This window comes from Mirounga angustirostris, unplaced genomic scaffold (assembly GCF_029215605.1).
Source record: "Mirounga angustirostris isolate CCGP_5_RB_7025 unplaced genomic scaffold, mMirAng1.0.hap1 SCAF_4, whole genome shotgun sequence".
NCBI lineage: Eukaryota > Metazoa > Chordata > Mammalia > Carnivora > Phocidae > Mirounga > Mirounga angustirostris.
The window spans coordinates 34,734,145-34,761,165 of record NW_026991712.1 but is presented as its reverse complement, the minus strand read 5'-3'; the positions used below and the strand labels follow the sequence as shown (position 1 = coordinate 34,761,165).

The following is a 27,021-nucleotide window of genomic DNA, read 5'->3' as shown; positions in this document are numbered from 1 at the left end:
CCTCATCTGGATCCCTGCTCAGTGGTGAGCCTGCTTCTCCCTCTTCCCCCCTTTCCCCCCACCCCAGTTCATGCTTGCTTGTGCTCTCTCTGTCTCAAGTAAATAAAATCTTAAAAAAAGAAGGTGGAGTCTCATTCCTCTTCTACTGGTGGTCTACATGTTTGTGTCTCCCAAAATCCGTATGTTGAAAACCTAATGCTCAAGGTAATGGTTTTAGGAGGTAGGGCCTTTGGGAAGTGATTAATTAGGTCATGAGAGTTGAGTCTTCATGAATGGAATTAGTGCCCTAGATTGTTATGGGTTTTTTTGTTTGTTTTTGTTTGGTTTTTTGAAACTGAGTTATAGGGGTTTTTTTGTATATTTTGGATATTAACCCATTAAAAAGGATATGATTGCAAATATTTTTTCTCATCCAATAGGTTGTCTTTTCATTTGGTTGGTGGATTCTTTTGCTGTGCAGCTTTTTAGCTTATTTATGTTGGGGTTTGTTGCCTTTTAGTATCAGATCCAGTAAAAATCATCACTAAGACTGGTGTTTAGGAGCTTACCACTTAAGTTTTCTTCTAGAGTTTTATGGTTTCAGTCTTTAATCTTTAATCCATTTTGAGCTAATTTTTGTGTATGGTGTTAAGATAGTGGGCCAGTGTCATTCATCTGCATGTGGCTGTCCAGGTATCCCAACACCATTTTTTGGAGTGACTGTCCTTTCCCATTATATATTGTTGGATCTTTTGTTGTAAATTAATTAACTATATATGCATGGTTTTATTTCTGGGCTCTCTATTCTTTCCATTGATCTATGTGTCTGTTTTATGTGAATACCATACTCTTGATTATTACAGCTTTGTAATTTAGTTTGAAGTCAGGGAGTGTGATGCCTCCAGTTCTTTCTCAAGGTTGCTTTGGCTATTCTTTTGTAGGTCTATACAGAGGTCTTTTGTAGTTCTATACAGATTTTAGGATTGTTTGTTCTATTTCTGTAAAATGTGCCATTGGAATTTTGCTACAGGTTGCATTGAATCTATAGATTGCTCTGAGTAGTATGGACATTTTAACAATATTCTTCCAACCCATGAGGGCAGACTCTCTATTTATTTGTGTTTTCAGTTTCTTTTATTAATGTCTTATAGTTTTCATTGTGCAGGTCTTTCACCCCCTTGGTTAAATTTATTCCTAGGTTTTTATTCTTTTTGATGGAATTGTAAATGGGACTATTTCCTAATTTCTCTTGTAGTTCATTATTGTATAGAAATCAACAGATTGGGGCGCCTGGGTGGCTCAGTCGTTAAGCATCTGCCTTCAGCTCAGGTCATGATCCCGGGGTCCTAGGATCAAGCCTCACATCGGGCTCCCTGCTCAGCAGGAAGCCTGCTTCTCCCTCTCCCACTCCCCCTGCTTGTGTTCCCTCTCTCGCTTTGTCCCTGTCAAATAAATAAATCTTAAAAAAAATCAACAGATTTCTTTATATTTTGTATCCTGTAACTTCATTGAATGTTTATTTTAATACTTTTCTGGTGGAGATTTTAGTGTTTTCTATATATAATATGTCATCTGCAAATAGTGAGTTTTATTTCTTCCTTTCCAATTTGGATGCCATTTATTTTTTTTCTTGACTAATTGTTCCAGGTAGGCCTTCCAGTACTATGTTTAGTAAGTGGCAAGAGCGAGCATCCTTGTTTTGTTCCTGACCTTAGAAGGAAAGCTTTCAACTTCTTAGTGTTGATATGATGTTAGCTGTGGGCTTGTCATATATTGCCTTTACTATATTAAGGTATGTTTCCTTTATACTCACTTTGAGAGTTTTATAAGTGGATGTTGAGTTTTTTTGTCAAATGCTTTCTCTACATCTGCATTCTCTGAGATGATCATGATTTTTTATATTTCATTTTGTTAATTTGTTGTATCACATTGATTTGCAGATGTTGAACCACCCTTGCATCCCTGGAATAGATCCCACTTGATCTTAGGGTATGCTCTTTTTAATGTATTGTTGAATTTGGTTTGCTAATATTTTGTTGAGGATTTTTCCATTTATGTTCAGCAGAGATATCGGCCTATAATTTTCTTGTGGTGTCCCTGTCTGATTTTATTGTCCCGGTAATGCTAGTCTCATAAAATGAGTTTGGTAGAGTTTGAGAAGGACCCTTTTTTGGGAGAGTTTGAAAAGGACCCTTTTTTGGGAGAGTTTGAGAAGGACTGGTATAATTTTTCTGTGAATGTTGGTAGAATTCTCCAGTGAAACTGCAGTTCAGGACATCTGTTTGTTGGGGGGTTTTTAATTACTGAGCCAACCTCCTTACTAGTGATTGGTCTGTTCAGATTTTATATTTTTTCATGATTCAGGCTTGGTAGGGTGTATGTTTTTAGGAATCTATTCATTTATTCTAGATGGTCAAATTTGTTGGCATATAATTGTTCATAGTAGTCTCTTAAGATCTTTTGTATTTCTGTGAGACCAGTTATAACATCTCTTTCATTTCTGATTTTGAGTCCTCTTTTTTTGCTTGGGAAGTCTAGCTAAAGTCAATTTTATTTAACTTTTCAAAGACCGGTTCTTAGTTTCATTGATCTTCTCTATTATCTTCTTAGTCTCTGTTTCATTTATTTCTGCTCTAATTCTTCTTATTTCCTTCCTTCTGCCAACTTTATTCTTTTTCTAGTTCCTTGAGGTGTGAACTTAGGTGGTTTATTTAAGATAATTCATTTCTTGATGTAGGTATTTATCACTATGAACTTGCCTCTTAGAAGTGCTTCTGCTAGAGCGCCTGGGTTGGTCAGTCAGTTAAGTGTCCTACTCTTGATTTTGGCTATTGATTTTTGGCTCCGGTCGTGATTTCAGGGTTGTGAGATTGAGCCCCGTGTCAGGCTCTGTGCTCAGTAGAGAGTCTGCTTGTCTCTCTCCTTCCCTCTGCTTGCATACTCTCTTTCTCTCTCTCTCTCAAATAAATAAAATCTTTTTTAAAAAAGTGCTTTTGCTAGCGACGCCTGGGTGGCTCAGATGGTTGGGCGTCTGCCTTCAGCTCGGGTCGTGATCCCGGGGTCCTGGAATCGAGCCCCACGTCGGGCTCTGTGCTCTGCAGGGAGCCTGCTTCTCCCTCTCCCTCTGCCTGCCTGTCTGCCTACTTGTGATCTCTCTCTCTGTCAAATAAATAAATAAAATCTTTAAAAAAAAAAAAAAAGTGCTTTTGCTACATCCCATAAATTTTCATGTTGTATTTTCATTTGTCTCAAGATATTTTTAAATTAATTTATTTTTAATTGAAATATAGTTGACATACAATATTAGTTTCAGATGTACAACATAGTGATACAACATTTATATAACATTATGAAATGCTCAGAACAATAAATATAGTTACCATCTGTCACCATACAAAGTTATTCATTATTTTTGACTATATTCCCTATGGTGTATTTTACATCCCTGTGACTTATAACTGGAAATTTGTACCTCTTAATCCCCTTTACCTATTTTGCCCATCCCTCTACCCCCCCAGCAACCACCAGTTTATTCTCTATATTCGAGTCTGTTTGTTTTTGTTTTTTGTTTTTTGTTTTTTGTTGGTTTTTTTCTTTTGGATTCCACATGTAAGTGAAATCATATGGTATTTGTCTTTCTCAGTCTGACTGCACTTAGCATAATACCCTCTAGGTCCACCCATGTTGTCACAAATGGCAAGATTTCATTCTTTTTTTATGGCTGAGTAATACTCCATTGTATATATATATACCACACCTTTATCCATTCATTTATTGATGGACACTTGGGCTGCTTCCATATCTTGGCTATTGTAAATAATACTGTAGTGAACATAGGGCTGCATATATCCTTTCAAATTAGTGTTTTTGTTTTCTTTAGGTAAATACCCAGAAGTGGAACTGCTGTATTGTATGGCATTTTTTATTTTTAATTTTTTGAGGAAACTCCATATTGTTTTACATAATGGCTATACCAATTTACATTCCACCAACAGTGCACAAGGGTTCCCTTTTTCCCTTTTCTCCACTTCCTTACCAACACTTGTTCTCGTCTTTTGACACTAGCCATTCAGACAGGTATGAGGTGCTAGCTCATTGTGGTTTTGATTTGCATCTCCCTGATGGTTAGTGATATTGAGCATCTTTTCTTTCTTTTTTAAAGATTTTATTTATTTATTTGACAGAGAAAGACACAGCGAGAGAGGGAACACAAACGGGGAGTGGGAGAGGGAGAAGCAGACTCCCTGCCGAGCAGGGAGCCTGATGCGGGACTCGATCCCGGGACTCCAGGATCATGACCTGAGCCGAAGGCAGTCGCCTAACCAACTGAGCGACCCAGGCGCCCGAGCATCTTTTCATGTTGACCATCTGTATGTCTTCTTTGGAAAAATGTCTATTTAGGTCCTCTGCCCATTTTTCAATCATGTTTTGTTTGTTTTGGTGTTGGATGCAGAAGTATATTTTGAATTAACACTTTATTGGATATATCATTTGCAGATCTCTTCTCCCATTCAGTAGGTTGTTTTTTAATTTTGTTGATGGTTTCCTTCACTCTACAATCAAGGTATTTTTATTTCTTTTGATTTTTTCCTTTGATCCATTGATTATTCAGTGGCATGTTGTTTAACCTCCACATATTTATGAATTTTTCCATTTTCTACTTGTAATTGATTTCTAGTTTTATACCACTGTCGTCAGAAAAGATGCTTGATATGACTTCAGTCTTTTTAAATTTAAGATGTGTGGGGCGCCTGGGTGGCTTAGTCATTAAGCGTCTGCCTTCGGCTCAGGTCCTGGGATCAAGCCCCGCATCGGGCTCCCTGCTCAGCGGGAAGCCTGTTTCTCCCTCTCCCACTCCCCCTGCTTGTGTTCCCTCTCTTGCTGTGTCTCTCTCTGTCAAATAAATAAAATCTTAAAAAAATAAAATAAAATTAAGATGTGTTTGGTGGCCTAACGTATGATCTGTCCTGAGGAATGTTCTATGTGTACTTGAGAAGAACATGTATTCTGTTGCTTTTGGATGTTCTAATCTGTATATATCTGTTAAGTCCATCTGGTCTAACATGTCATTTAAGGCCAATGTTTCCTTGATTTTTCTGTCTGGATGATTTATCCATTCGTATAAGCAGGGTATTAAAGTCCCCTACTAAAAAAAAATAAAATAAAGTCCCCTACTATTACTGTATTGCTGTGTCTTCCTTTAGATATGTTAATATTTGCTTTATATATTTAGGTGCTGCTATATTGGGTGCATAAATATTTACAAATATTATATCCTCCTGTTGGATTAACCCCTGCTTTCGTTATGTAATGCCCTTCTTTGTCTCTTATTAGTCTTTAATAAAGTCTATTTTTTCTATTAAAAGTATATCTAGGGATACCTGGGTGGCTCAGTCGGTTAAGCATCTGCCTTCAGCTCAGGTCATGATCCCAGGGTCCTGGGATCAAGTCCTGCATCAGCAAAAGGAACAATCAACAAAATGAAGAGACAACCTACAGAATGGGGAAAAATACTTGCAAACCTGCAAAAAATTTGCAAAGCCTGCTCCTCCCTCTGCCTGCTGCCCCCCACCATACTTGTGCTCTCTCTGACAAATAAATAAAATCTTTAAAAAAATTTACAAAAAAGTATATCTACCCCAGCTTTCTTTTGGTTTCCATTTGCTTGGAATATCTTTTTCCATCTTTTCACTTTCAGTCTGTGTATGTCTTTACATCTGACTTGTAAGCAGTATATAAATGGGTCTTATTATTATTATTTTTAATCCATTCAGCTATCCTGTGTCTTTTTGTTGCAGAATTTGGTGTATTAGTTCCCTTCTGAAAGAGGCTCCAGAGAGCTCCCTGGCCCTTTCAGCCATGTGAGGGTACAGTGAGAAGTCTGTGAGAAGTGGGCACACTCATTCCATCACACTGGCACCCTGCTCTGATTTCCAGCCCGCAGAACAGTGAGAAATAAATATTTGTTGTTTATTGTTTGTTGATTATAAACCACCCAATCTGTGGTATTTTGTTATAGCAACCATAACAGACTAAGATACTTCCCTTTGAATGTAAGCTGTCCTTAGTGACTCTTTTTTTTTTTTTCCTGGTTTTATTAAGCTGTAATAGACATACAGCACTGTATAAGTTTAAGGTATATAACATAATTTGGCTTACGTAAGTTGTGAAATTATTACTTCAAGTTTAGTTAACATCTTCTGTTGATACAAAAAAGAAAGTATTTTTCCTTCAGATGAGAACAGATTTATACTTTTATACATATCATACAGCAGTATTAACTATGGTCATCATGTTGTATGTTACACCTCTAATATTTATTTATCTTATAATTGAAAATTTGTACCTTTTGACCACCTTTATCCAATTCCTTTTCCTCTTACCCTTCACTTGTGGTAACCAGAAATCTGATCTCTTTTTCCATGAGTTTGTTTTAAGATTTCACATATAAGTGATAATTTTGTATTTGTCTTTCTCTGTCTGACTTCTTTCACCTGGCATAATGGCCTCAGGGTCCATTCGTGTTGTTGTAAATGTCAAGATTTTCTCCTTTTTATGGCTGAATAATATTCCATTATATATGTATATAATATATATAGCACACTTTATCCATTCATCTGGTAATGGACACTTAAGTTTCTATGCCTTCCCTGGCTGTTGTAAACAATGCTTCTGTGAACATGGAGATGGAGATATCTCTTCGACATAGCATAGTGTTTTCATTTCCTTCACATATATTCCCAGAAGTGGAATTGCTGGATCACATGTTAATTCTATTTTTAATTTTTTGAGGAACCTCCGTAGTGTTTTTCATCATGACTGTACCAATTTACAGTTGCACCAAAAGGGCACAAGGATTCCAATTTTTTCTACATCCTTTCCAGTGTTATCTCTTGTCTTTTGACGCTAGCTGTTTTAAATGGTGTGACATAATGTCTTATTGTGGTTTTGATTTGCATTTCCCTGATGATTAGTGATGTTGAGCATCTATTGGCCATTCCTATATCTTCTTTGGAAAAATGTGTATTCAGGTCCTTTGACCATTTTTAAATTGAATTATTTGCTTTCTTATTGAGTTGTATGAGTTCTTTATGTATTTGGGATATTAACCTTGTATCAGATTTTTGGTTTGCAAATATTTTTCTCCATTTTGTAGGTTGTCTTTTCATTTTGTTGATTGTTCCTTTTGCTGTGCAAAAGCTTTTTTGATATAGTCCAACTTGTTTATTTATTTATTTATTTATTTATTTTTAAAAGATTTTATTTATTTGACAGAGAGAGAGAGACAGCAAGAGAGGGAACACAAGCAGGGGGAGTGGGAGAGGGAGAAGCAGGCTTCCCGCGGAGCAGGGAGCCAGATGCGGGGCTCGATCCCAGGATCCTGGGATCATGACCTGAGCTGAAGGCAGATGCTTAACGACTGAGCCACCCAGGCGCCCCCCACCTGTTTTTTTTATTTTGTTGCTTGTACTTAGGTGTCCTATCAAAAAAATCATTGCCAAGACTCATGTCAAAGAACTCTTTTCCTATATTTTCTTCTAGGAGTTTTATGGTTTCAGGTCTTATATTTAAGTCTTTAATCTGTTTCAAGGTAATTTTTGTGAGTGGTATAAGATAGAAGTCTAGTTTAATTTTTTTACATGTGAATATCCAATCTTCCCAGCAGCATTTATTCAAGAGGCTATTTTTTTTTCCATTCAGTATTCTTGGATCCCTTGTCAAATATTAGTTGACTGTATATGCATTAGTCTGTTTCTGGGCTTTTCATTCTGTTCCATTGGAGTTGAGCGACTTTTAACAAATACATGACTTCCAAGTCTAGCTCATAAAGTATACAATACAGACAGTGTTTGCCTGGTTCTTTCTCTCTCTCTTGCCCTTGGAACTTAGGTAACATTCTAAGGAAGCCAAAAACTAGCCCACAAAGAGAGATGACATGGAGATGTCTATGTGGGAAGGAACTGAGGCACCCAACCAACAGGTAGCATCAACTGCTAGATGTGTGAATGAAGGAACTGTCAGAGGATTCTAGCCCCTAGTCATCAAGTCTTCTACTTGAAACCCCATACATCTTGGAGCAGAGATAAGATGTCACGACTGTGTTGTGTCTAAATTCCTACCCCACAGAATTTATGAGCGTAATAAAGGGTGGTTTTATGCTGCTAAATTTGGGGATAATTTGTTTTGCAACCATAATAACTGGAACAGCCTCCATTCCACTCACAAAGATTTGTGTGGTAATGGCCTAAGAAGGCAATTTACCCTATGGTACAGAAAATGTGTAATTTCAAGCTATTCTTATTGTGCATCCTTCAATGAGTAGATCCTCATTTCTCAAACTTTATATCTCAAACTCTTTTAAAGAAAAAAGTTCTCACAGCCATTCAGTATTAACTTAAGATATATATGTTGTCTTAAGTTTGTAAATACTTAAGTACCAGTTATAAACTACCTATTCTTAGAGCTTTAAAATGACTAAAAAGTACAAATAAATGCAAGCAAAACTGTAGGAATGGTAGAACTCAAATTTATGACATTAAGCCTTGGATGATGTTTTGCAGAAACTGTGTTGCATCAGAGTGAATTTTATAGTAACCATTAATGAAGTGTGGTGTTTTGCATTCCAGTCATGGGATAGAGGACTCCATTTTCCTACAGCAGCAGCTCTATAGATCACTTGCCTTTCACCAGGAGCAAATGCATCATTTATTTATATTTTTTACGATTTATTTATTTTTGAGAGAGAGTGGAGGGGAGGGGCGGGGCAGGGAGAGTCTCAAGCAGACTCCATACTGAGCATGGAGCCTGATGCAGAGCTCAATCCCATGAGCCTAAGACCACAACTGAGCAGAAACCGAGTCTGATGCCCAACCAACTGTACCACCCAGGTGCCCCTCAAATGCATCTTTTATATATTAAATTTGCCTACTTAGCTTTAGTCATTAAAAGGAATATTGCGTGACATCAATGGCATCATAAATGGTCATCCAGATAATCTATTTATTAAAAATCAAAATAAAATGCACAAAATTGGCAGATCCTGAACCCTAGCTTGAAAATCACTAGAATAGATGGTTCTATATTTAATGAGCCATTTGTTTATCATGCAGAAGTCCTTTGGTGTGAGGGGAAAAGGCAAATTTGGAGGCAGAGGTTATCAATTTAGAACAATTGGAATAGGCCAGGTTCAAGATAATGCAAATCTGAAATAAGACTGTGGCAGTGGGGAATGCAAGAAGGAGATGTGCATGTGATTTAAATAGATAAACTCAAGATGATTTGATCAGCGATTGGATATGGAGTGTATGGTGGAGGGATGATTCTAGGATAACCACAAGTTTCTGGTCAAGAGACTAGGTAGTTAGTAAGCCTTTGATCCATGCAGGTTTAATAGAAAAAATTTCATATCAGTTTTGGACACGTTGAGATCATGGTGCCTGTGACAAATACAACTGGAGGTATCTAGTAATGTGGCCCAGAAGTGACAGGCTCAGCCCATAGATCTGATCTAGCTCTGCCAACCTCAAAGCCATACTTAGCCATATTTAACATTCATCATAAATAAAGCATGTGTCTCAAAAGAATTGGCAAGTGTTTTGTTATGTGTGTGTGTGTATTTAAGTTTTAAGTGCAGTATAAAAAACTATTCCCCCCCTTAACTTCACAGTAAGTTGTTGACCTGTTTAGACTGAATGCAGAATAAAGGAAGCAAAGCCACTTTCTTTTACTCGTAAGTGTGAGAGCACTGGAAGGATAGTAGTTTTTGGTCAAAGGATGATACAATAAGCTTAATATTTCAGAGGTGCAGAGCTCTAGGTGATAAAAATGAACACTGAGATTACAACGTTATGTTCCTAAATTGGAGTGAAGTTGGTCATTAAATTTATTAATTCCTTTAATAAATATAAACATACTGGGCAGTGGAGAGGCAAAGGTAAATGAGCCACTGTTCTTACTCTTAAGGAACTTAAAGGCTAGAGGGGGAAATCAAGCAAATACATTGTGCTGGGAGAGTACAAAGGAGCATCTAAACCAGCTTTGTCAGGAGGGCAGGTGGAGGGCAGGTCAGGGAGAGCTGCTTGGTGAGGTGGCTAAATCACATTCTGAAGTATGATTAGGAATTAACCATTCCAAGATGAAGAAAAGGCAGTAACATCAAGCGGTATGTGGACAGGCCCCAAGGGCACAGAGGACATAACCCATCAGGGGACTGCAAATCTTTCAATATAATAAGGGAGGAAGTAAAGATAAGGCTGTAAAACAGGATTCCAGTCATGAAGAGACTTGTATGTTGTGTTAAGGAGTCTGGACTTTACCTTAAGGGCCATGGGAAGTCAATATATTTTAAACAGGTGAGTGACATGATAAGCATTTCATTTTTTTAAAAAGATTTTATTTATTTGGTAGAGACAGTGACAGAGATAGCAAGAGAGAACATAAGCAGGGGGAGGGGCAAAAGAAGAGGGAGAAGCCGGCTCTCCGTGGAGCAGGGAGTCCAACGTGGGGCTTGATCCCGGGATCCTGGGATCATGACCTGAGCCGAAGACAGATGCTTAACCAACTGAGCCACCCAGGCGCCCCATGATAAGCATTTTAGAAAGATTGCTGTATCTCTGCATATTGAAGGGGAGCAAAACAACAGAGAAACCAGCTAGTTGAAGTAATGTAGGCTAGTAATGTAGGCAAATTAGATAAGAATTGTAGACCGGAGAGAAGTAGGCAAAGTCAAGAAAGAAGGATTTAATAACTAAGGGGTTTGATGGTTAATTTGAATGTGGAGGTAAAGAAGAAGAAATTAAGCATGATTCTATGTTGCTGACTTGGGAACTAGATAACTTATTTATAAATTATTTTTGAGCCAACTATCATTCTAAGTACTGGGCTTAAAATAAGTGAACAAGAATAGAGTTTTTGATAGTGTTTACTCTTGAGAGTCACTGGAGAAGTTAAAACAATAAGCAAGTGAACTAGTTTCAGGTAGTGCTTGGACCAAGGGTAGTGGGAATTGTGCCTATGACTTTGAAACTTTAAGTCATAGCTGTGGGGCAGAAACTGCTAGTTCTTTGTTACTCTTATGGGTTTCCAGAGGTCTAAGGCATAGTGGTAGGGGGAAAGCGCAGAATGACCAAAAAAGAAAAGGGCATGAAAATCTTGATTCTCCTCTTTCACTTCCTCAAATCACTTCAACTGTCAGCTGCACTGCCTAAAAAATAACATTGGCAAGTTTTTTCTGCCCTTATTTAATGTTCCAAGATAGTTCTGTTAAAATTTTATTTAAAAATTGAGAAAATAAATGTGCTTTTCGATCTTTAGGGTGCTTCCAAAAATTTCATATAATCAAGAAAACTTACATTAGTTATCCAAGCCAAGGACCACAGGTTTTTCTCTATTGTACTTTACTACTTAATTTATTGTAAATAGTATAGTAGTTCCTTATCTATTAGACACCTTTAAGGAATAAATTATTTCTTTCATTCAACACATGTGAGTGCTTTGTTTGAGGGCCTGTATTTTAGCTTACAGAATTTTTTTTTAATATCCTAAACCCAATCAACTTTGGATATACCTTTTTAAATGTATGCTTCTGTGGCTTCTTCCAACATACATAGTTTTTAGTAAAATGAATAATTTTTTTTTTTAAGATTTTATTTATTTATTTGAGAGAGAGAGTGAGAGAGAGAGAGCACAAGAGGGGGGAGCGGGAGAGGGAGAAGCAGACTCCCTGCTGAGCAGGTAGCCCGATGCGGGACTCCAGGATCATGACCTGAGCCGAAGGCAGTCGCTTAACCAACTGAGCCACCCAGGCGTCCTAAAATGAATAATTATTATGAGTTGAAATAATTATTAGTTAGCCTTGAGTGCTCATTTTGAATTGGTAGGGCTGCCAGCATGTCATCCTTGTGTAGCAGACACATTGATGTTTGCAGTATTCAGACTTGTAGACCTGGCATTACCTGTTGGTTGGCAACCACCTTGGGAGCTTCCCGGGTAAAATCTGAAACCTACCCCTGTACTGAGGACAGAGAAAGACTAAAGAAAAAGGCAAGGCACTCCAGGTTAGTAGGTGGCAGTTTTAGTCAGCAAAGGGAACTTACATACAAAGCTTGTCTTGGGCTGCTGCCCAGCAAGAAGAGTGGATTCCCACACCCACCCGCCAAATCTTAGAAGTTTATATAGAGGCTTTAACTAGGTTCAGTCACATATACCTGCAAGTGTTCTCAACATCACAGCACTATCTCAAGGCTATGTCCTTGGAACATCGTCTGGAAGTGGGAAAGGCAAGTGGAACCCACATTCCAACAGGGGAGGGAGTGAGGAGCCTCTCATTGCCCAGGTCCCACTCAAGGGTCAACTGAAGTTCTTCTCAGTGACCTTCACCAACACTAGCAGATGTTTCTACATTAAATGATTCCATTCTGCTGTGTTTTTGAATGTTTGATCTCTTCCTTGATTTTAATTTGCCACTTCTAATCTGTCATGAAGCAGGAACTTGATCACTCTAAGAATCAAAGCCTCTGCTTTCATTATTGTAGTTGGACTTGGATACCTGTTTTTTTAGTCCCTGTTATTTCTGCTTTTCACTCTCCCACCCTAATCTATTTCTTGGTAATTGAGAGGTTTATTATGTTTTTAATGTGGGCAGAATTCTTAAGGAAACATAACACAAAATTAGGTGTTTGTTACTTAAAGGAGTGCCTCAAAAGTGATGATCACATAAGCTTTCCATTTCTTCAGGTCATAACAGTACCTGTGATTTCATTACACAAACAAAATATTTAAGTGTAATTGGCTATCTGAGAACTTGAGGCACTTTGTTTACCAAATTACTTTCTTAGACCTAACTCCTAATACTGAAAATATATAAACAGAGCCATGCCATAAGTTTGCAATAGAATGATAGGGCATTTAATCTTCATAAATAGCCACATTTCATCCTCCTCATGAAGAAAGCATTTTAAATAGAAATATGTGGCCTGGTATGTTTTTCCTGAAGAGTTTTTTACATGCATCAAAGTTACTATGTAAAAATGCAAACTACTGATTCAAAGACAATCTAGTTCAACTAGAAATCAAAGATACATTCTGAAAATATATTCAGGAAATTCAGTTATTTTACTAATGAAAGATATTTGGTCTTTAAAAGCAAGCAACTCTATAATTTATGAGAAAACTTAAAAACAGCTTTTCATTGTGTACAGTGTTTTTCATTTTAAGACACTTAGACTTAAAAGTAGGTGCCAAGGTTGATTTTAGAAAATTCTCAATCTCCAGAATCCTTATTATTATCCTTAGGGAAAGTTACTGAATGACAAATACATTTTTTAGAAATCTTTAGCAGGGGCACCTGGGTGACTCAGTTGATTGAGCATCTGCTTTCAGCTTAGGTCATGATCCCGGGGTCCTGAGATCGAACCCTGTATCGGGCTCCCTGCTCAGCAGGCTCCCTTACTCTCCCTCTCTCTCTAGCCCCTACCCCCCCCTTGCACTTGTGTGCTCTCTTGCTCGCTCCCTCTCTCTCAAATAAATAAAATCTTAAAATCTTAAGCAAAAAACATATGAATCACTGTTTTTTCATAAGAGTGGAAGAAGACTCACATTGGAACGCTGTATTATTCTATGACTATGCTACTGTGATTTATAATACATATATATTTGAAAAAAGAAACATATATTTGATACTTGTCCTGTTTCTGGCACAGAGTTCCTAAAGCCCTTGGAATTCCCTAAGTGATGAGAGTGATCAAGGTGTCTTTTGTTACGTTAATGTGGTCACCTTTGGACTGCACCTAAGGAGGGTGGGTCATTGCCAAGGGACACCATCTGATTAGTGGATTGGAAATTTCAGTCCCACTCCCCAACTTCCACCCCCTAGGAGGAGAGAAAGGCTGGGGGGTTGACTCAACCACCAATGTTCAATGATTTAATCAACCATACCTATCCAATGAATCCACCATAAAAACTCAAAAGGACAGGGTTTTGAGAGCTTCCAGGCTGGTGAACATGTGGAGATGCAGGAAGAATCACATGCTTGGAGAGGGCTTGAAAATTCTGTACCCTTTCCCCATACTCTGTCCTATGCTTATCTTCTACCTGGCTGTTCCTGAGTTATCTTTTTATAATAAACCAGTGATCTAGTAAGCAAAATGTTCCTCTGAGTTTAGTGAGCCACTCTAGCAAATCATTCGAACCCAAGCAGGGGGTTGCAGAAACCTCTGATTTACAGCTGGTCGGTCAGAAATACAGGTAACAACATCTGAATTGAAGGGCAATCTTGGGGGACTGAACCCTTTACCTGTGGAATATGATCCTATCTCCAGATAGATAGTATCAGAATTGAGTTTAATTGTAGGACACTCAGCATCCGTAGACTGTTTGGTGGTGTGGGGGAATACCCCCCCACCCACACACTGGAATTGGGCAGTAAGAACCTTTTATTGGTGTCAGAAGTGGGATTTGCTAGCTTGGTCCTGGTCATGAAAATGTTTGGAAAGAGAAAAGGTAAAAGAGCAGGGCATGAAGAACCTTTGTTTCTCGGGTGACCCTGTGGTCACACAAAGTATGGAGTAGTAACTGTGCTATACTAAGTGACTAAGGGTAAAATTTACCAATGGAATCTAGAGGTGGATTCCACTCCTACAGAGTTGATTCACTGGATGCATAAGGCAATGCAAGCTAATAAGAAAAAGGAGAAATAGCTGTTAAATAACAGAAGTCCAACTGAGTAAATTTGAAGATCTAATTGACATTATTCAGTATCTCATGAATTCCATCTCTAGCAAATAGAAAGGAGCTCCAAGGACCTGTACCAGATGGGAGGCTTTTTAAGCAGGAAAAGGATGTGGCAGATTACCTCATTGTTGCTGACCAGAAAATTCCAGACTGACGGTTAAGACTGCATTCTTGGAGAAAGTTGAAACTGAACTTAGGTTAGACATTAAGCCTTGGTTATGCAATGTGGACTTAGTACAAGTGACTCCTTTTTGGGCCTCTTGTTTCTTTTTAACAGTTTTCCCCTTTTGATAAGACTTAGTTTAACTGAGAGATGTGATCAAAATTTAAGGCATTAGTACCCCTCTTAGCTATTGCTTACAGCTTTTCTTGGTTCTTTGTGTGCTGTCCATAGGTCATGGCATTTTTGCTTAATCCCTGTGAGATGCATAGGTCATGGCTTTAGATTCACAGCCTTTAAATTGGTCATTCTCTTCATCCCTTTCTGATGTCCCAGTGTTAGGGAGATCATTTGCTTGGTTAGCAGCTATAAACATGCATTTAACGCTTTTGAGACAATATAATGCACAAGGGAGTTATTTTAATTATAATAAGCAGGATAATTACCAGTGTTTGGAGTGCACTTTGGAACATGGTACCAAAGACCCAAACGAATAAAAAATAAAGACCCTGATGAAGGAGTCACCCTAGTGCCTTGCTCAGTGATCTTCTGTAACTGAGTTTCAACTTCCCCAGAAGTGTTAATGCAGGTGCAGCAGGTGATGTTGGCCACAGAGCAGACACTTCTTTGTTCAACTAAAAGATATTAAGACTATCTCCAAGAACAACTTTTGGCTAGAGAGTCTAAAGATTTTTGTTGGGCATCTTTTGTCTTGTCAGTGGATTCTACAATATCTTAGAGTTAAAAAGAGGTTTCTAATCATAGGCTCATTTACTCCTAACCATGGAAGTAGGGCCTTGCTAAAGGAAGTGAATTCTGAATCATGAAAGTTCCTGGTAATTCCTTTCTTTTCTTCTTTTGTTTTTTGTTATATTTTTATTTTTTATCATTTTGTTTTGTTTTATTATAAGTGTACTTTTTAATCCTCATCCCCTGTCTCCTCCATCCTCCCATCCACCTCCCTCTAGTAACCATCAGTTTGTTCTCTATAGTTAAGAGTCTGTTTATTGATTTGTCTCTTTTTTCCTTTGCTCATTTTGTTTCCTAAATTCCACATATGGGTGACATCATATGATATTTGTTTTTCTCTGACTTATTTCACTTCACGTTATACTCTGTAGCTCTATCCATGTTGTTGCAAATGGCAAGATTTCATCCTTTTTATGGCTAAATAATATTCCATGGTGTGTGTGTGTGTGTGTGTGTGTGTGTATCACATCTTTATCCATTCATCTATTGATGGACACCTGGGCTGCTTCCATAGTTCGGCTATTATAATAATGCAGTAAACAGAGGGGTGCATGTTCTATTTTTAACTTTTTGAGGAATCTCCATACTGTTTTCCATAATGGCTACACCAATTTGCATTATCACCAACTGTGCAAGAGGTTTCCTCTTTCTCCACAAGTTTGCCAACACTTGTTCTTTCTTTGTTTTTGATTTTAGCCATTTTAACAGGTGTAAGATAATATCTCATTATAGGGTTTTTTTGTTGTTGTTTTATGGGTTTTTAATATTTCTCTGATGATGAGTGATGTTGAGCATCTTTTCATGAGTCTGTTAGCCATCTGGCTTCTTAGGAGAAATGTCTTCATATCTTATGCCCATTTTTTAGTTGTTTTTTGCATATTGAGTTGTATGAGTGCTTTATTTTTTAAGATTTTATTTATTTATTTATTTATTTGAGAGCGCACGCACAAGCAAGGGGAGTAACAGGCAGAGGGAGAGGGAGAAGCAGACTCCTGCTGAGCAGAGAACCTGACATGGGACTCAAACCCAGGACCCTGGGATCATGACTGGAACCGAAGGCAGACACTTAACCAACTGAGCCACCCAGGTGCCCCATTGTATGAGTTCTTTATATATTTTGGATACTAACCCTTTATCAGATATGTCACTTGCAAATATCTTCTCCCATTCCATAGGTTCCCTTTTAGGTTGATTATTTACTTTGCTGTGCAGAAGCTTTTTAGTTTGATGTGGTCCCAAGAGTTTACTTTTGCTTTTATTTCCCTTGCCTCAGGAGACATATCTAGAAAAATGTTGCTATGACCAATGTCAGAGATTGCTGCCTGTGCTTTCTTCAAGGATTTTTCTGGTTTCAGGTCTCACATTTAGGTCTTTAATCCGTTTTGAGTTTATTTTTGTGTATGGTGAAAGTGGTCCAGTTTCAATCTTTTGCATGTGGCTGTCCAGTTTTCCCAACACCATTTGTTAAAGAGACTGACTTTTTCCCTTTGGATATTCTTTCCTGCTTTGTCAAAGATTAATTAACCGTATAATTGTGGGTTAATTTCTGTTCTAGTCTAAGGATCTATGTTTCTATTTTTTATGCCAGTAACATACTGCTTGAATTACTACTGCTTTGTAATATAACTTGAAATCTGGAATTGTGATACCTCCATTTTGTTTTTCTTTTTCAAGACTGCTTTAGCTATTCGGGGTCTTTTGTGGTTTCATACAACTTTTAGGATTGTTTGTTTTAGTTCTGTGAAAAATGCTTTGGTATTTTGATAGGGATTGCATTAAATGTGTAGATTGCTTTGGGTGGTAGACATTTTAACAGTATTCTTCCAATCCATGAGCATAGAATGTCTTTCCATTTCTTTGCATCATCTTGAATTTCTTTCATCAGTGTTTTACAGTTTTTAGAGTACAGGTCTTTCACCTCTTTGGTTAAGTTTATTACTAGATATTGTTTTGGTGTAAATGGGATTGTTTTCTTTTTTGGTGGGGGGATTGCTTTCTTAATTTCACCTTCTGCACAAGAGCAAGGGGAGGGAGAAGTGTTAAGAAACACTTAACTAACTGAGCCATGCAGGCATCCCCGATTTTTTTTAAAGCTTTATTTTGGCGGGGGGGCACCTGTGTGGCTCAGTCGTTACGTGTCTGCCTTCAGCTCAGGTCCTGATCTCAGGGTCCTGGGATCGAGCTCCACATCAGGCTCCCTGCTCAGCAGGAAGCCTGGTTCTCCCTCTCCCTCTGCCACTCCCCCTGCTTGTCCTCTCTCTCTCACTGTCTCTTGATCAAATAAATAAATAAAATCGTTTTTAAAAAAATAAAACTTTATTATTTTTCTTTTTATAAAGATTTTACTTAGAACAAGAAGAGGGGAGAAGAGAGGGAAAAGCAGACTCCCTGCTGTGTAAGGAACCTGACGCAGGGCTCAATCCCAGGACTCTGGGATCATGACCCAAACCTAAGGCAGATGCTTAACTGACTGAGCCACCCAGGCGCCCCCACCCCCGATTTTTTAATTATATTGTTGGATTTGGTTTGCTAATATTTTGTTGAAGACTTTTGCATCTATTCATGAGAGATATTGGCCTGTAGTTCTCCTTTTTTGTGGTGTCTTTATCAGGTTTTGGTATCAGGGTGATACTGACCTCATACAATGAATTTGGAAGTTTTCCTTCCTTTTGTATTTTTTTGGAGTAGATTGAGAAAAATGGGTATAAACTCTTTTTTAAATGTTTGATAGAATTTGCCTGTGAAGCTTCTGTTTTTTGATTACTGATCCAGTTTCATTGCTGGTGATTGGTCTGTTTGAATTTTCTATTTCTTCCTGCTTTAGTTTTGGTAGGTTGTATGTTTCTAGGAATTCATCCATTTCTTCTGAGTTGTCCAGTTTATTGGCATGTAGGTTTTCATAATATTCTCTTATAACTGTATTTCTATGGTGTTGATTGTTATTTCTCCTCTTTCATTAGTAATTAGTAATTTTGTTTATTTGGGTCCTTTTTTTTTCTTTATGAGTCTTGCTATAGGTTTATCAATTTTATTGGCCTGTTCAAAGAACCAGCTCCTGGTTTCATTGGTCAGTGTTCTGTTGTTTTTTATTTAATTTTTGCTCCAATCTTTAGTATTTCCTTCCTTTTGCTCAGTTTGGGTTTTGTTTGTTGTTCTTGTGTCTTCTTTAGGTGTATGGTTAGGTTGTTTATTTGAGATTTTTTGCTTCTTGAGGTAGGCCTGTGTTGCTATAGACTTCCCTTTTAGAACCACTTTCATTGTGTCCCAAAGGTTTTGAACCATTGTTTTCATTTTCATTCATTTCCATGTATTTTTTTCTTTTATTTTCCAGTTGACCCATTCATTGTAGCATGTTGTTTAACCTCCATTTATTTGTGGTCTTCCAGATTTTTTTCTTGTGGTTGACATCTAGTTTCATAGTGTTATGCTCAGAAAAGATGCATGGTATGACTTCGATCTTGAATTTTTTGAGGCTTCTTCTTTTTTTTTTTTTTTTTTTTTGAGGCTTCTTTTGTGGCTAATATGTAATCTGTTCTGGAGAATGTTTCATGTGCACTTGAAAAGAGTATATTCTGCTGTTGTAGGATGGAATGTTCTGAATATATCTGTTAAATCCATCTGGTCCAGTGTCTCATTCAAAGCCATTGTTTCCTTGTTGATTTTCTGCTTAGATGATTTGTCCATTGATGTAAGTGAGGTGTTAAGTCCCCTACTACTATTGTATTATTATCAGTTAGTTCCTTTATGTTTGTTATTAGCTGTTTTTATGTATTTGGGTGCTCCCATGTGGGGTGCATAAATATTTACAATTGTTATATCTTCTTGTTGGATTGTCCCCTTTATTATATAATGTCCTTCTTTGTGTCTTGTTACAGTGTTTGGGTTTTGTTTTTTGTTTTTTGTTTTTGTTTTTAGACAGAACAGGAGAGGGAGAGAGAATCTCAAGCAGGTTCTATGCCTAGCACAGAGCCCAATGCAGGGCTCAATCCCACAACCCTGAGATCATGACCTGAGCTGAAATCAAGAGTCAGACGCTTAACTGAGCCACCCTGGAGCCCCAATTTACGGTCTTTGTTATAGTCTATTTTGTCTGATATAAGTATTGCTACTCTGGCTTTCTTTTGGCATCCATTTGTGTAATAAATGTTTCTTCATCCCTTCACTTTCAATCTGCAGGTGTCTTTCGGTCTAAAATGAGTCTCTTGTAGGCAACATATAGATGGGTCTTGTTTTTTTATCCATTCTATCACCTTATGTCTTTTGAGTGGAGTATTTAGTATATTTACATTTGAACTAAAATTATTGACAGATATGTATTTATTGCTATTTTATTGCTTGTTTTATTGTTTCTGAAGACTTACTCTGATCCTTTATTGTCTTTCACTCTTTCATGGTTTGCTGGTTTTCTTTATTGATATATTTGGATTTCTATTTATTCCTTGCATATTTATTAATGGTTTTTGATTTGTGGTTACCATTAGGTTTGCATATAACATATTCTGCATGCAGCAGTCTATATTAAGTTGATGGTGTTTAAGTTTAAACTCATTCTTTACTCCTCTCCTCCCCATACATATGTTTTAGGTATATGCTGTCATATTTCATATCCTTTTTTTTTTTTTATGAGTTCCTTGACTGATTTTTTTTTTTTTTACAGAAATAGTCATTTTTACTGCTTTTGTTTTTCCTACCTTCATACTATCTTTTTTTTTTTTTTTTGTCTTTCTGTTCCACTTAAAGAGTCCCCTTTAATATTTCTTGCAAGGCTGGTTTAGTGGTCATGAACTCCTTTAGTTTTTGTTTGTCTGAAAAACTGTTTATCTCTTCTTCTATTCTTTTTTTTTTTTTTTTTTTTTTTAAAGATTTTATTTATTTATCTGACAGAGAGAGACACAGCAGGAGAGGGAACACAAGCAGGGGGAGTGGGAGAGGGAGAAGCAGGCCTCCCGCCGAACAGGGAGCCCGATGCGGGGCTCGATCCCAGGACCTGGAATCATGACCTGAGCCGAAGGCAGACGCTTAACGACTGAGCCACCCAGGCGCCCCTCTTCTTCTATTCTGAATGAAAGCCTTGCTGGATAGAGTATTCTTGGCTGCAGGTTTTTCTCTTTCAGTATTTTGAATATATAATGCCACTCCTTTCTGGCTTGGAAACTTTCTGCTGAAAAATCTGCTGATAGCGTTATGATATTTCCTTTGTATGTAACTATCTCTTTTGTCTTGCTGCTTTTTGTTTGTTTCAAGTTTTATTTAAATTCTAGTTAGTTAACATGTAGTGTAATATTAGTTTCAAGGGTTGAATTTGTGATTCATCACTAAATAACACCCAGGGCTCATCACAGCAGGTGCCCTCCTTAATATCCATCACCCATTTAGCCTATTCCCTCTGCCCCCCTTCCCTCCAGCAACCCTCAATTTGTTCTCTATAGTTAAGAGTCTGTCTTGATGCTTTTAATATTTTTTCTTTATCACTATATTTTGCTATTTTAATTACAATATGTTTTGTTGTGGATCTGCTTTTGTTGATTTTGTTGGGGGTTCTCTGTGCCTCCTGTATCTGGATATCTGTTTCTTTCCCCAGATTAAGGAAGTTTTCAGCTATTATTTCTTCAAATAAATTCTCTGCCTCCTTTTCTCTCTCTTCTTCTGGGACTCCTATAATACAAATGTTATTATGTTTGATGGAGTCACTGAGTTCCCTAAGTTTATTCTTGTGCCTAATTCTTTTTCTCTCCTTTGTTCAGCTTAATTATTTTCCATTACTCTTTCTTCTAGGTCATTAATTTATTTCTTCTTCCAGCCTGCTATTCATTTCATCAAGCATGTTTCTCATTTTGTTTATTGAGCCTTTATCTCTGCTAAGTTATTCCTTATTTCTAGGCAATGGTCTCACTAATGTCTTCCACTCTTTTTTCAAGTCCATGGAGTAAGTATCCTTACGATCATTGCTTTAAATTCTCCATTAGAAGGGGTGCCTGGGTGGCTCAGTCAGTTGAGCGTCCAACTCTTGGCTTTGGCTCAGGTCATGATCTTGGGGTCATGAGATTGAGCCCCATGTCAGTCTCCCCACTCAGTGGGGAGTCTCGAGATTCTCCACTTTTCTCTCTCCTGCCCCTCTCCCACAAGCATGCTTGCATACTCGTGTGCTCCCTCTCTCTCTCAAATAAATCTTTAAAAAAATAAGTAAGTAAATTCTCCATCAGGCATGTTACTTACATCTGTTTCACTTAGATCTCTGGCTGTGGCCTTGTCTTGTTCTTTCATTTGGGACAAACTCCTCTGTCTTCTCATTTTGTCTAAGTTTGTGCCTGTTTCTCTGTGTTAGGAAAGCAACATCTCCAGTTCTTGAGGATAAAGGCTTTATGAAGAAGAGGGCCTATAGTGCCCTGCAGTGTAGTGTCCCGTGTTCCCCAGGGACTGGCACTTCCTGGAGTGTCTCCAGTGTGTGCTGCACTGGCTGCTTTATCCTTCAGGCCAGTCATCTTCAGAGGCTCTCTTTGCCTGTTGAGGGCATTTTGTTTCTGGCCTGAATGTGGTACATATTAACCAGATGTGCTCTGGTCTGCTTATGAAAGGAGACCTGTCACTGCTGCCAGAACCAAGGCCTCAAAAAACTCCCAAGTTGAGAGACCCAATATTAGTAGGGGTTTGGGTTGGTCTTCTGTGGTAGGGGGCCTGCCAAGCTGGGACTGAGGCAAGCATGACTAGGAAGGACAGCTCCACTGCAGCATGGGGGGAGGGGCTTGGTGCAAGTAAGTTAGGTAGCAAGTGTCCACGCTGTGCTGGTTTCCACAGATGGCTCTGTGCTTATGCTGAAGGGTGGGGGAGGGAAATGGCATCTGCCAGTTCCTTTGTTCCAGGAGGGGTCTCTCTGTGAATGCTGCTTCTTTGGGACACGCTCTGAGATGAGCAGATAACCTCCCCACTGTGTGCCCCAGGCGCTCTTCAGATTGCTGTTCCATGCTGTATGTCTGCAGGCTCTTTGCCCTGCCTCTTCTCCAAGAGCAAACCCAATGTCCACCAAGCTCTCCCAGATCTTTAAAGCATGCTGACCTTTAAAACTCCAGGCTTTAAGCCTTGCTGGTTTCAAGAACTCACAAAATTCAGGCCCTCTCTTTTTCCACGCCAGTTGCTATGGGGATTCATTTTCCCCATCTTCTCCCCTGTGTGTGAGTCTTTATTCCGCCCTTCTCTGTGACTGCGGTTCTCTCCCCACTGCAGCAGCCACAATCTGTTTCTTTCCCAGACCACATCTCCACGCTTCTGCCTTCTTTGATGTGGCCTCTTTTCCTTTAGTTGTGGAGTTCTGCCAGTCTTCAGATTATTTCTGGGGTATTTAGGATGATTTGATAGTTATCTAGTTGTATTCATAGGATGAGGTGAGCCTCCTTGCAGCCACCATCTTCTCTGTCCCCTTTATTATTTTATAATGTCCTTTGTCTCTTGTTACAGTCTTTGTTTTAAAGTCTATTTTGTCCAATATAAGTATTGCTACCTTGACTTTCTTTTGGCATCCATTTGCATGATAAATGTTTCTTCATTCCCTCACTTTCCATCTGCAGGTGTCTTTCAGTCTAAAATGAGCGCCTAGGTTGCTGAGTTGGTTAAGCATCCAACTCTTGATTTCAGCTCAGCTCATAATCTCAGGGTTGTGAGATCAAGCCCTGCATCAGGCTCCACTCTGGGTATGGAGCCTTCCTAAGATTCTCTCCCTCCCCACCCATCCCTCTTTCTTTCTTTCTTTTTTTTTTTTTTTAAGATTTTATTTATTTATTTGACAGAGAGAGACACAGCAAGAGAGGGAACACAAGCAGGGGGAGTGGGAGAGGGAGAAGCAGGCTTCCCGCAGAGCAGGGAGCCCGATGTGGGGCTTGATCCCAGTACCCTGGGATCATGACCTGAGCTGAAGGCAGACGCTTAACAACTGAGCCACCCAGGCACCCCTCCATCCCTCTTTCTAAAAATAAAATAAAATGAATCTCTTGCAAGCAGCATATAGAGGAGTCTTTTTTTTAAATCCATGTTGTACCCTATGTCTTTTGGTTGGAGCATTCAAAGTATTTATTGATTGATATGTATTTATTGCCATTTTGTTACTTGTTTTGTGGTTGTTTCTATAGATTTTTTCCTGATCCTTGCTCACTTTCATGGTTTGTTGGCTTTCTTTAGTGATATACTTGGATCCCCTTCTCTCTATTCTTTATGTATATATTATTGGTTTTTGATTTGTGGTTACCATTAGGGTTGTATATAACATCTGCATATAGCAGTCTATATTAACTTAATGGTCACTTAAGTTTGAACCCATTCTTTACTCTTCTCCCTCTCATGTTTTAGATACATGGTGTCGTATTTTACATCCTTTTATTTTATGAGTTCTTTTACTGATTTTTTAACAGAAATATTCATTTTTACTGCTTTTATGTTTTTTCATATTTTCACTTATGGTCTTTCCTTTCCACTCAGAGTTTCCTTTAATATTTCTTGCAGGGCTAGTTTAGTGGTCATGAACTCCTTTAGTTTTTGTTTGTCTGCAAAACTCATCTCTCTTTCTATTCTGAATGAAACTATTCTTGGCTGTAGGTTTTTCCCTTTTCAGCACTTTTAGTATATCATGCCACTCCCTTCTGGCCTACAGTTTTTGCTGAAAAATCCACTGATGGGGTTTCCCTGGTATGTAATTCTTTTTTCTTGGTGCTTTAAAAAATTTTTGTTGCTACTTTTTGCTATTTTAATTACTCTTTGTCTTGGTTTGGAGCTCCTTTGGGGGGAATCTCTGCCTCCTGGATCTGGATCTGTTCCCTTCCCCAGATTAGGGATGTTTTTGGCTATTATTTTTTCAAATAAATTTTCTGCACCTTTATCCCTGTCTTCTTCTGTTGAGATCCCTGCAATGCAGATGTTACTATGCATGATGGAGGCTCTGAGTTCCCTAAGACTAGTCTTAATTTGCATAATTTTTTTTCCTCTCCTTTGCTGTGCTTGGTTACTTTCCATTACTGTGTCTTCCAGGTCATTAATTCGTTTCTTTGCTTCTTCTGTCCTGCTGTTCGTTCCATCAAGTGTATTTTTAATTTCATTTATTGTGTTCTTGATCTCTGATTGGTTCTTTTTTTTACCTCTGTGTTAAGAGTCCCACTGATGTCCTCCACTCTTTTCTACAGTCCAGTATTTTTATGATCATTACTTTAAATTCTCTATCAGGCATATTACTTATATCTGTTTCACCTTGGTCTCTTACTGTGATTTGGTTGTATTCTTTCATTTGGGAGATGTTTCTCTGTCTCATTTTGCCTGGCTTTCTGCATCTGTTTCTGTGTGTTGGGAAAGTCAGCTACTTCTCTCGTTCTTAACAATAATATCTTTATAAAGAAGAGGTCCTGTAGTGCCCTGCAGTGCAACGGCCCTGTTCCCCAGGGCCTGGCACTTCAGCAGGTGTCTCCTATGTGTTGTATGTGCTCTGCTGTTGTCTTGGCCTCTTTTTTTTCTTCAGTTGTCTACAGAGGTTTTCTTTGCCTATTGTGGGCAGCAAGGTGTGTGGTGGTCTGCTTGCAAAATGAGACCTGTCCCCACCATTGCCAGAAGTGAGGTCCCTCAAATCTGTCAGGTCAGAAGATGTGGTGCTGGCAGGGTTTGCCCTGGTCTTCTGGAGGAGGAGCCCACAGTGCTGGGACTCAGGCAAGTGTGACTGGGAAGAATGATTCCAAGGAAGCACTGGAAGGCAGGGGCTTAGACAAATTAGATTATGTCTAATAATCATTATAACCAGGACATGTCCGATTTCTAGGAATTTCACATAATTTTAGAACACCTATTAATAAGATATATCTACACACATATAATCTTGGAAGGTTTGGTATTACTTATTTGACAATGCTTCCCGTGTAACTTAACATCTCAAACAAGCCTAATGTTAGTTTTACAAACTAACTAGTTAGTTAGTCACAAAACTAACAAGCAAGTTAGGTAACCAGTGTTGGCGCTGCACTGGTTTCCACAGGTGGATGTTTATGCTGGGTGATAGGGAAGGGAAATGGCACCTGCCAACTTCTTTCTTCCTGGAGGGGGTCTTTGTGATCTCTCTCTCTGGCCACACTCTGAGATGAACAAATCATTCTTCCTCCCATCTGCCCCTGGCATTTTTCAAACTGCTGGTTCTATGCTGTATCTACATGGGCTATTTGTCTTTAAGGGCAGGGACTTGGCTTCCTAATGCCTTTCAGGCTCTCCTAGAGCTGAGCCTGCTGATTTTTAAAATTCCAGGCTTTAAGTCCCACTCGTTTTTGAAAACTCATGAAATTCAGCACCTCTCACTTTCAAAGGTGTATACTACGGAGAGTCATCCTCCCCCTCTGTGGGATCCCCGGTGTGGAAGTCTGTTTTCTGCCCTTCTCCATGCTACCAGCTCCCTCCCTACTATAGATGGCCATGATCCACTTCGTTCCCAGACTGCATCTTCACCTTTCCTATCTTCTTCAATATGGCCTCTTTCCTGCCTTTTAGTTGTGGAGTTTGTTCTGCTAGTTTTTGCATTGTTTCCTGGGTTATTTATACTGATATGAGTGTCATCTAGTTGTATCTGTGGGAAGAGATGAGCTTAGGGTCCTATTCTGCCATCTTCCCAGCCAACCTGGTGCTTCCTTTCTAATTTGACAGTGTAAATTCAGGGGAGTTGACCAATGAAGTGTAACAGGGGCATAATTGAATAACCTAAGAGGCATTGTCTTGTTATGCAACAGCCATCTAGGTATTCATAGACCCAAGGAGAATGATAACCACTACAAAGATAAATCCTGTTGGGCAAACCCTTCCACTAAGGTGGCACTGTTAATGGATTCATTCACAAGGATTGTTGCATTTGCCCATTTAAACCAGGTATCAGTTAGGTTTTCTACTAACTTGAAATAAAAAGTTGTTCTAGGGATGCCTGGGTGGCTCAGTCAGTTAAGCGTCTGCCTTTGGCTCAGGTCGTGATCCCGGGGTCCTGGGATCAAGTTCTGCATCGGGCTTCTTGCTCAGCAGGGAGCCTGTTTCTCCCTCTGTTTGCCACTTCTCCTGCTTGTGCACACACTCTCCCTCCCTATCTCTCTCTCTATGACAAATAAATCTTTAAAAAATAAATAAATCTATAAATAATAAATAAATAAATCTAAAAAAATAAATCTAAAAAAAAAGTTGTTCTAGTATGGTGATTAACATAACAAAATAAAATAAAAAATATTTAAAAAAAAAGTTGTTCTAAATTCCAGAGGTTACCCCCCTTAGCAATGGCCTAGGAGATATAGACGATGATAAATCTTTTCAGGTCAGTACCAGGAACATATGTGTAGTTAAAGTATGAAGTCTTGGGGTGCCTGGGGGGCTCAGTTTCTTAAGCATCCAACTCTTGATTAAAAAAAAAA

General features: G+C 38.5%; 1 long non-coding RNA gene across 1 annotated transcript in view; it reads left to right on the top strand.

The window, feature by feature from the left end:
* LOC135364082 (uncharacterized) overlaps window positions 1–27,021 on the top strand; it is a 70,078-nt gene that overhangs the window by 2,852 nt on the left and 40,205 nt on the right. Inside the window, exon 2 of the long non-coding RNA XR_010410567.1 lies at window positions 5,778–5,927. This is a non-coding gene — a long non-coding RNA (uncharacterized LOC135364082). The remainder of the gene's footprint in view (window positions 1–5,777; window positions 5,928–27,021) is intronic.